The sequence below is a fragment of the Scleropages formosus genome, chromosome 1 (genome assembly GCF_900964775.1).
Source record: "Scleropages formosus chromosome 1, fSclFor1.1, whole genome shotgun sequence".
Classification (NCBI taxonomy): Eukaryota; Metazoa; Chordata; class Actinopteri; order Osteoglossiformes; family Osteoglossidae; genus Scleropages; species Scleropages formosus.
In genome coordinates, this window is record NC_041806.1 from 48,185,092 (window position 1) to 48,196,652 (window position 11,561).

Consider the following 11,561-nt stretch of genomic DNA (forward strand, 5'->3'; position numbering starts at 1 on the left):
TAAGTAAACTTTGTTTCTTTTCACTTTACGCACTGATGTTCATCACATGAGTAGGTGTACAAACTCAGAATAGATGAACCCTGATCACCTTCCTACAATTTCTTTTTGAAGGTACACAAACATTTACATACAACACAGGAGTAGCGGCTGTGTAAAGGCTTATCTGGGGATGATCATGAAGTAACGGTACATGAACATTCACACCATACATGAGCTGGAGAGATCTTGGGCGAAGTGGATCCAGAAAAGATGAGATCTCAGACCCTTCTTGAATGTAGACAGAGTTTCTGAAGTTCTGAGCGGGAGGGGAAGGTCATTCCACCTCAATGGATCCAGAACCGAGAACCTCCGTGCTTTACCTTTCGTGCGCGGGACCACCAAGCGAGCAGAAGTAGACGAGCGAAGGGGTCTGGCTGGGGTGTAGTGGTTGATCAAGTCTTGTAAAAAGCTGGGAGCAGTTCTATTGATGCTTTTGTAGACAATAACCAGGGTCTTGAATTTGATCCGGGCAGCTATAGGAAGCCAGTGCAGAGAAATGAGTAGAGGAGATACATGGGAACGCTTTGGCAAATCAAACACAACTCGTGCAGCAGCATTCTGTAAAAGCTGCAGTGATTTGATGGCAATAGCAGGAAGGCCACACAGGAGAGAGTTGCAGTATCCAGATGGGATGTTACCATGGCCTGGACAAGTAGTTGGGCAGAGTCAGTTGTGAGGTAAGGACAGATCCTGTAGATATTATGCAGGATGTATCTGCAGGTCCAGGTTGTGGCTTCGATGTGCTGAGAGAAAGATAGACTTGAGTCAATTGTCACTCCCAGACTCTTAGCCGAGGAGGTTCTTAAAACATGTAAATACCGGGTTTGGTCTGCTGAGAATGGTAAGGGTGAGGGATAGGTTTTAGTAATAGGGTGAGGGTTAGAGATAAAGTTAGGGTCAAGGGTAAAGGGTTACGGGTTAGGTGTTAGGGTTAAGAGTCAGGAACAGGGATAGGTTAGGGTTAGGGTTTGGTTTGGGTCAGGGAGAGGGAAAGGCTTAGGGTTAGGCTAGGGTTAAGAATAGGGATAGGATTAGATTAGGATTAGAGTAAGGGTTAGGGTTACGGTTAGGGATAGTATTAGGGTTAGGGATTAGGGTTGATTTTAGATGGATTCCCAGCTTCTATGCTGGAAGGTGTTAAATCGCCATACGCTGCAGCACATCCCTTGGGATTCCAGGTGTGGCATTTGGCTCCACGATCTGCTTCCCCGGCTGTGTCTGCCTCTTCGGATTATGGTAAATGACTGCTGTCGCATGTCGGGCACAGAAAGGCTTTTATCTCCCAAAGGCAGCTCATTCCTGACACCGCTTTACGACGAGGCGAAAGCGCCACTGGTCACCGCTCACCGCCGGCTGTTGATCCTAAGGCAGCGGGAATATTTCCCTAAGCTGAAATTCCACATTCTGACGTTTCCGGATGCGTCCGCAGCGCAGCGCCGATGAGACGCGCAACTCGAGGTGTCAAACCGAGAAGCTTGCGCTGCACAGCGCTGATAACGCACTTTTCCGCACACTTTCCTAATCTCCGCAAAATAACACTAACGAAGGGCGCAGTGGAGCCACGGGAAGGAAACACCATCCGTCGCTCAGGGATTTGGCTCCTCAACCCACTTTAAAAGCAGGGGACAGCTTTCACTGCCATCGTTTCTGCTGTCTATCATGAGGTAAGACACACACACTTGTTTTCCCATTGCAGGGACTTCCACGATGGCACTCACTTTTTAATAAAATATACTTTTTATGACTTATATGCGCATGCACACACACACACAAATCAAAAGGCCAACTGTAAGACAAAAGAATGTGACATCTAGCTAGGAAGCCCTCAGCTCCATCACGTCCATCCTCACCAGCTTCACAGAAACACTGGATAAACAGCAACATTAGTTCATCCTCCCAGATTTTCCAAATTTGTCTTAGTATCAAATTATACTTTGTTATAGGTCACTTAGAGAACAGCAAATCTTGGCGGATGCAGCCTTTACCGTACCTCTGTGACTGACTAGAGGGTTTTGTTGGCATTAAAATGCTAGAAAGTCATAATGTCATTGACGAACTTTAAGGAAGCAGATATTTCATGGTTTAAATTAATTCATTTAGCAGACACTAATCTCCAAGGTACAACTCAGAGTAAACAACAATGCATCAACAGCAGATGGTGTCTAGATACAGATGCACAAGTATCAGAGCACCGATACCTCTGATATCGCCGTTTTGCTAGGGCACGGTACTCAAGTGCAGAGGCTCGCAAGTTGAGAAGCCTATGGAAGTGACACTAAAATAAATACATAGATAATCATAGCAGATGGTGTTGGTTTCATTTATGTCAGGAGAGAAGTGGGTTGGAAAGAGATGGGTTTGAGACCCATCTTGAATGCCGGCAGGGATTCAGCAGCTCTGAGGGGCAGAGGGTGTTTATTCCACCACATCATAACCAAGACCAACTGGCTTGTTGTTTCCCTGTAGCTTAATATTTCAGAATCAGTGTTAGATATAAACATTTGGCTAATGAAAACATCACAGACATGCCTACACGCACGTTCACGCTCAAGCTGCGAACGTGCGACGAGGGAGTGGTAAATATGACACGACTCGCCGAGCATGTATGAATGTCGCCGTGCATATTATTCGTACTCAACTGCATGTTGAGGTTTGTGCACGGGGGGGGAGAATATGACCCCCCCCCTCCCCCCGCCTGACTCCCATCTCCCAGCATTCCCATCATGGAGAGTGGAGATCGGCATGTCGCCACACAGCACTGGATAAGAAGTGCGTGGGGCAAATGATGACCTCTGTCACACGCTCCCCAGGTGCCCTGCGGCGAAGCTCTGGAAATGTTCACACAATTGAATCTGTCTGGGCCGTGAGTGCGGGGTGCAGAAAATCAGGCTGGAGCACTCAGAATTTCGTTGTGCTATACAACCGGTGACACCACAAGGCCCAGGACCAACTAAACCGTGGTGGACGAAAGCCAGCGAAGCTCCGCCGTACCTTTTCTCGCGCAGTTTCAGACCAAAAACCATCCAACCCTCCTTTCTGGCGACAACACCTTCCCTTCGCCTTAGGGTTACGGTGATTTTGCCTCTTTCCAGAGCTTTGCACATTTTTTACCGTATCGCCAACAATGTATTAACCCACGCAAAGCGAACAGCAGCCACCTCAAGTCGTCCAACGTGTCAGAAGGAATCGCGAATAAAGACCCAGTCCAAAAAAGAATGTGCCATTTAAAATTTTCATTTTGAATTTCTGCTGAATTCCTTGAAGGCTTTCATTTAACAAAAATTAGCCTTTGTCTCATGCCAAACACTCCGTGTTTATTGTAAAACATGTTGGGTGTTTGAGACCGGGGGGGTGCGGTGGCGCAGTGGGTTGGACCGGGTTCTGCTCTCCGGTGGGTCTGGGGTTCGAGTCCCACTTGGGGTGCCTTGTGACGGACGGGCGTCCCATCCTGGGTGTGTCCCTTCCGCCCTGTGTTGCTGGGTAGGCTCCGGTTCCCCGTGACCCTGTATGGGACAAGTGGTTGTGTGTGTGTGTGTGTGTGTGTGTGTGTGTGTGTGTGTGTGTGTGTGTGTGTGTGTGTGTGTGTGTGTGTTCTTTCAGGATATTCAGGCCCCTGGGGATGAGAGCCCCCAGCCACACAGCAAGTCAACTGTGGACTAAGCTGCAGAAAGTGCAGCTGGCAGGAGAAGCATTACACACACAAACACACGTGCTGCTGCTGCTGAGGATCCCTGTCTCTGCGGGAGAGACCACTGACCGGAACAGTCACACTTCACCGACGGAGGAGGCTTGACGTTGCCGTCATCCGCCCCAATTTATCGCACAACCGGGCTTTGTTGGGGATCCCTGAAAACCTGTACTGTACAGCAAGGCCATTGGCAGACACGCAAGGCGACCCGAACAGCCGCACATTTCGGTTGCAGCAGTAGCCCTATAGTGGCTGTGAACGGTCGACTGCAAGCTGCTACGAAGCGGGGGTTGTGACATTGCGGCACGTCCCCGATTGTCATCGGTCCGCACAAAGACAACGGAACCCAGGAGCGGACGAAAGTGACCGCGACTCCCCAGGCGGAAACATGCAATAAAGCATCGACCGTGGCTGCGTGTGATGCAAACGCTTCTCACTCTGGTCGGGTGAGGAAAATACTGATGTGTGTTTAACTGAGACCCCATACACAGTGTATTTATTCGCACAGCAGTGTTTACCATATAGAGTCAGGGTAAATGTCTTGATCAAAGGTACTGCAGCAGGAAGTGGAACTCGAACCTGGGTCCTTTGTCTAAAGGCAGCAGCCCTAACCAGGCCACCACCTCTGAAGGGAACTCACGTCAAGAGTCGCGTTCTTGACCACCCTCTCAGGTCGGTAGTCCACATGCCCCCCGTTGCCGTGGTGATGCTTCAACAACACGGGTTCCCTTGACGACGACGGGCCATTGCCTCGGGATCGAGGCGTCGGCCCTGGGCGGTGACCTACGAGTAATTAAATATGCACGGGGAGCATCGATTCCACCCAGCTGGCCACATCTGGACATATCCTCCCCATCACAAGCCCAATTAAGTAATTTGATGTGTTTAGGAGCCCGCTTACTCCCATCCCGGTCCTTCCCGGTTTGTGTTTATTCCAGTACAACCAAATAAACTGGTGAGACTGGATAAACACTCGACAACCGCACAGGTTCGGACGTTACGGCTACACCAGATATCCCATAAAGATAATATTCAGAATGTTCTAACTGGAAATTAAAAGCTGCCTTTAAAAACCAACGACCAAACTATGCACTAAAGGATATTACAGTAAAGGCAAATTCGTGTGATGAAGTAACATTTTTCAGGAGTAATATTAGAACAAACACACCCGAGAGCTGCTAATGTACTGGTTAGAGCTGCTGTCTTTGGCCCCAAAGGTTGCAGGTTTGAATCTCACCTCAGGCTATAGCACCCTTGAGCGAGACACTTACCCTAATTTGCTCTGGAAAAATTACCTAGGTATACACACACACACACATTTTCAGAACCGCTTGTCCCATACGGGGTCACGGGGAACCAGAGCCAACCCGGTAACACAGGGCGCAAGGCCGGAGGGGGAGGGGACACACCCAGGACGGGACGCCAGTCCATCGCAAGGCACCCCAAGCGGGACTCGAACCCCAGACCCACCGGAGAGCAGGACCGTGGTTCAACCCACTGCGCCACCGCACCCCCCCATTACCTAGGTATATAAATGGGTAAAAAACTGTAGGTAGATTAACACCGTAAGTTGCTCCGGAGAAAAGTGTCGGTTAAATGAATAAACATATGCAATGAATAGGAGCTGATATCTTTGCAGTTTACTGGCTGGGAGAGTTAAAAAAAAGGAAATGCCCAGCTAAACACGCCGCCCCCAGGTCCTCGTTGGTTGTTTTTCCCCGAGATTCCCGGAGACGGCGGGGGGAATGGTGCAGAGCAGCTGGAGGAGCAGAATGGAGCGGCCTGCGGAAGCTCCTCCAGCCTCGGACTCAGCCGTCTGCACGGAGGGGAAGGATGACAGCTGCAGCCTGTCCTTATGGAGACCCCGTGGGGGTGGGGGTGGGGGTGGGGGTGTCCATCTCCCTGTTGCACCTCTTCTGGAGAAGGAAACGTCAGCAAGAAAAAGTCCGTATGTATCAGTGTAAAAAGTGGAAGTCGCACAAATGATGGAAGCAGGAGAGCCCAAAGCCTTGAGGATGGAGCAACGACAGATTAACACAACTTGAATTTGGCTATTTCGGGTTCGGCTCAAGTTCCATCCTGAGATTTGAACTTGTTACCGTGACACTTTCCGTTCCCTGTGCCAGTCAGCCTCCCGAACCACCTCCCCAGAGAATAGTGACAGCGACTGGGCCTCAAGAAAAACTTTAGAATTAATTATTTTCTCTTTTTGGCCAAAGGTGAAGCACCTTTCACATGATGCCATCGCCTCTCTATGAGTTTTGCGGAAGTTTTAACGCAATGGAACCCATGTCGAGATTTCACAGGATATTTGGCTGCCACTGCTGCACATTCCGTCAAAAACCGGCTCGGTAATAGAATCTCTGTCTGAGGGCACTTCCGGAAAACAAGATTTACCCAGATCTACAGTGCACCGAAATCGCCCTCCTATCCCGAAAGCCAGACAGTTTCACAGTGCTCATTAGAAAGAATCTACACTCGGCCACACAACGTTCTCTTTCAGCGATGTTCTTGGCATCATTGAGGTGTTTCATTAACTTATATTCCATCATCCATGTGACAGCTTGTTATTTAGCCATCGGCGCATCATCGGTCAGTTTGCTTTCGAAGTGACCTTGTCACTTGAGGATGTTCTTGGACGTAGGGCACCACAAGCCACATGACAACATGACGGCTGGGACACTATAATATCGTTTTCCTTCTCCATCTACCTGGGGCACCACTGTGCCTTCCTGGATCTGTCACAAGAGCCACCTGAGAAACTCCTGGCAGTAACTGGACATTGATGCTTACTGGACCTGTAGGCTGAAACTGGACGATGGCTTCTGTCCTTGCTGATGCCGAAGAACTCACCCCTCTGTGGTGTGCAAGAACAAAGAGGTAGGCATCCGCTGGTATGTGGACACCCTGAGCTTTATTTTGTCTCCCATTTCCTTGGCCTGAGAGTTTTTTGTTTTCCTTTCCTCAGTTGCCAGATAGCTTTTTTTCCTTTCCCATGAACTGCATTGCTCAACACGATGTGTCATTGATGAGAACAGCTCTGAAGAAAAAATAATTGGATATATTATTTCGTTGTCCTATCCTCAAAAAAAACTGCACTGTATTACAGAGGAATTCAATTGTCGCCCAATATCAAAATGTGTAATTTTCTGACATTTATCAAGTGTTGCATTTGAGTACTCTGGTAGGGTACTGGTTTTACGAACATTGAGTTATGGATTTTCGAACATACATCCATCGTCCCGTTCATTTCTTTATGTTTAGCTACATTTTCTTTTCTCTTCTATTTTCAAAAATACCAGATGGCACAATGACACAGTGAGTAGCACTGCTGTCTCACAGCGCCTGGGTGGTGCTTGGGGACGTGGGTTCAATCCCTCCTCAGTCTCTATGGGTTTCCTTCAGGTGCTCGGGTTTCCTCCCACAGTCCAAAGACATGCTGCTTAGGTTCACCCATAGTGTGTGAGTGAAAGAGAGAGTGTGAACACTACATAAAGTTCATCGGAAGTCACTTTGGAGAAAAATGTCTGTTGAATATATAAATGTGTATGGAAAATTTCTGTCTGTTGTGAAATTAAAATAACCTTTGTTTCCACTTATTGCCACTAGTTGGCAGCAAAATGCACTCAGAAGATGAAGGACCACCTTTATCCCATGTAGTTCTACAGTGTTTACTGTGTTGTAGCTTCTCTCTGGAGTTCGTGAGTGTCAGTGATATGTAACGTGATGAGAAATGGTGCAAATTTATGGGATCAATCAGTCTCGTTCGTGTCGGTGTTTGTGACGAGAATGCATTTTTAATTTTCAGCCATTTTGCCTTATTTTTTATTTTTAATGCTGCTACAAGTTCATGAAAATGTTAAAACATAAAGTGTTATAAAGTATTTTTATTTTCTAGAGTTAAATCCAAGGTATTTAGAGGAAACAACTGAAGGAACATTTGTTTTATTAAGCGCCATCTTTATACGATTGCTCGGCCATGAGCACTAAATAGGCAGTTGTGAAAGTAACGCATTTTTTTCCTCTTAATTTTATTCGAGTTTTAAGTTCAATGTTGCTTTGAAGATAATTTAAAAAATAAAACTGTTAAATTAGGATGCAGTGGTGTTACGTTGGGGACCATGTTTTGGGTGAGCTGTTTTCAATAATGGATGCATGGAAGCGTCACGGAGTATTTTTTATTTATTACAACTTCATCTGAGGATTTTACTGTTTAAACCATTAAAAAGTGGAAAGATATGTATTATTCAGCATTTTTCACTGCGACACGGTTGAAAATAAATTGAGTTAGGAACACACTTCAGGTCGTAAATGTGTTTAACTTTGAGAAGGCAAGAGCCCCATGGCTGAACAGACTCAGTCATTAAAACCGATAAATCCTTTGGACTGTCCAGCGCTGCATCTTGTTCTGCACGAATTACACTAAGTGTGTGTGTGTGTGTGTGTGTGTGTGTGTGTGTGTGTGTGTGTGTGTGTGTGTGTGTAAGCCACAATGATTGCCTGCTGGGGTTGCATTAAGGAAAGCAGAGAAGCAGATACCGAAGACTTTCAGATAATTCGAAGAATGAGATGCCATGTTGATCATTATGGCTCGCTAACATTTTTTTTTTCTGCCGCCCCTCTCCTGTAGCCCCACCCACACCCCTGTATTGGCTCCGCCCCCTTGTTGCTCACACAACCCTCTGAGGCTTGTTACTTCCTGTCCTGTGTATTATGTCCACGTTAAAAAATCCTAAGCATGCAAGAAATATTCCCTTATACCAACTAGATAATTGCCTCGGGGCTATTCTGAGAATAATTAACATGTTCAAGGAAGAAGTGATCTTGTTCTTATTTCTTCAACGGGATTATAAAGATAGCTTCAGAAAAAAAAAAAAACAGCAGAAGAAGAGGAGGTCTATTTCTGTCACTGCCTGAATAGGCTGGCATGAAATCAGTGAGTCACAAACTTGAAGACAAAACAGCCTCTTCTTCCTTGCTGAAATCTTCTTAGACAGAGCTCTGGAAAAAAAAAAAATCAAATCACTGCACACAGAGCTCGCATTGTGTAGGGTTTCAAGTTCTGCATGGCGTTAAATGTTTGTTTAGCATGGTCCGTGCTCTGGCGTCAACACCGCACCTTAAGTTTTGACACTCTGCGCTCATGCAGCCGTTATGGTGCCACAGGAAGCGAAGTGTGTCAACGATATGACTCAGTCGAAGGCAAATCTGTAGTGTTTCTCGGGGGTTTGAACCCAAGTTTCCTGGTGCAACTCATCATAGTCCTCATAGTGCCTTCACTTTGCTGTACTTAGACGTGGGTTTGAATCTGGCCCCATTTTGCATGGTTTCCCTTTGTTGATGTGGGCTTTTGCCAGGTGCTCTGGTTTCCTCCCACAGTCCAAAGACATGTTTCAGATGAATTGGGGAGCCTAAATTGCCCATTAAATTTATTCATTTAACTGACATGTTTCTCCAGAGCAACTTGACATTTTATGCTGCCTACAATTATTTACACATGTACACAGCAAGGTGATTTTACTGGAGCAATTCAGGGCAAGTACTTTGCTCAAGGGGACTACAGTTGGAGGTGGGATTCAAATCTATCAACTTTGTGCCCAAAGGCTCAGTTCTAACCACTACGCTACTATCTTTCCACAGTGTATATATGTATGAGAGTGTGTTGCGTTACCTTGCTGTGTAACTGGGTAAATGATAGTAGTGAGTTTAGTGTCATGTGTCTAATGTTGTAAGTCATCTTAAATAAATATATCAGCTGAATGCAATCATCCCTTGCTGTGCAGATGTTCGAATTATGGCTGTTTCAGTTTCCTGAAGCCATAGAATTTATACCGTTACATCTGATTTACAATCAACGTTTTTGTGAACACAGAAACTTCCGTAAATCTCAGCAGATTTTTTCGGCGAGCGCTCTTTTTCAAATTGACACCTAGGGGTCCAGCGTTTACATCTCTCTGGTGCTGAGCATTGTGGGAACAAAGGACATATTGGTTTCTAAGTTCCCTGGAGCTGCTGCTTGCACCGTGTGTCGTGATTATTTAGTATTAAATCTCATCTGAATCGTTTGCTAGGCCTTGTCACCATCATATTTTTGTCTAATAGTCCTTCCTTTCTCTTTACCATACATATACTGGTATGTACGGGTGGCACGGTGGCACAGCACCTGGGTGGTGTAAGAGGATATGGGTTTGATTCCCGCTCAGTCTATGGAGTTTCCCTGTTCTCCCCACGTCTGTGTGGGTTTCCTCCCTGTGCTCTGGTTTCCTCCCACAGTCCAAAGACATGCCCTTCAGGTTACCACTCCATAGAGTTCACTGGATGTTGCTTTAGGAAAGATTTCAAGATTATATTTGTCACGTACACAATTATACACACATGAACCTGTAGTGAAATGTTAATCTAGTCAACTCTGTAGACTGTGCAAATAAGACAATACATTTAAAAGAGAAATATATTAAAAAAAAAACAAGAGAATATATACACGCACACACGCACACACTGTCTGAACTGCTTCTCTCATACAGGGTCGTGGGGAGCTGGAGCCTAACCCAGCAGCTTGGGGCAGGGGGCTGGAGGGGACACACCCTGGGCAGGACACCAGTCCATCACAAGGCACCCCAAGCAGGACTTGAACCCCTGACCCACCAGAGAGCAGGACCCAGTCAAAACCCACTGTGCCACTGCATCCCCCCCCAAGAGAATATAATTGAAGTTAAATTAAAAAAGAAAATGTGCAGGGAACTGAATTAAAGCTAAAATGTAAAAAACTAAAATTGAGATTTAGAGAACAAAAATGTGCAAGGTATTGAATATGCAATAATAAAGTGCAATGTGCTGCACCGATGAATAACACTATGCCACGAGAGTCCTTAAAGTGCGGAATGTGTCCATGTTGAGGAGTCTGATGCCCTGAGGGAAGAAGCTCCTCTTGAGCCTCTCAGTTTTGACCATCAGACTATGGTAGCGTCTGCCAGATTGCAGCAGAAGTGTCTGCTAAATAAATATACTACATGCATTGGTGGATTCTTTATGTACAACACAGTATTTTTTTAATGTCTGAATTTCTTAAACAAATACTGGTGGTCATTTTGACAATTGCATTCTTTGGTGAGACACAAATAATGTTTCAGTGATTTTTGTATGTTCTTCAGTCTGGTTTGAGCAATTTTGAACTTTCCTCATTACAAGCAATTGCATCTGTCATTTTTGATTTACGAATTTTCGCCCAACAACTGGATTTCTAGGAACAAATTAGGTTTGTAAACTGAGGAAGGGGTGTACTGCCCAGTAATCGTTGCGTGTCACTTTGGAGAAAAGCAACTGGTGAATGAATGAGTGGAAATGTTGATGCTCTGCCGACTGTTCAAAATAAGAGCGAGCCATCATCAGCAGAGCACCTTGTTAAGCACATTTTGCCAAATGAGCGCTCTCATTAACAGCTTCATGTTCATTTGTGCCCTGAATCCTAATGTGCTTCAGCATCCAAGCGACTCCATAGACTAAATGGCATCTGACGAAAGGCGAGACTCACTGGGTCCAGCCCCGCGCAGCAAAACACGCTTAAGCTGAGGATCATTACAACACTAACGATCATTAGACCGGGGTCATTAGACCAGTCGAGTGTGTGAACGTGAAACGCCCATTTGTCTGGCTCATAACAGCCAGAGCTGCAGCAATAAGTCCGACAGTCAACTTTATGACTAATAGGATGAACCTCGAAATAATCATTTAAAAATGACTGCTGAGCGTAACATCGATTTACAACAATGTACAAGAAAGTTTTGTTAGATGCACAGAAATGATCATTTGCATGCAAGTGCTGATTGATGACGGC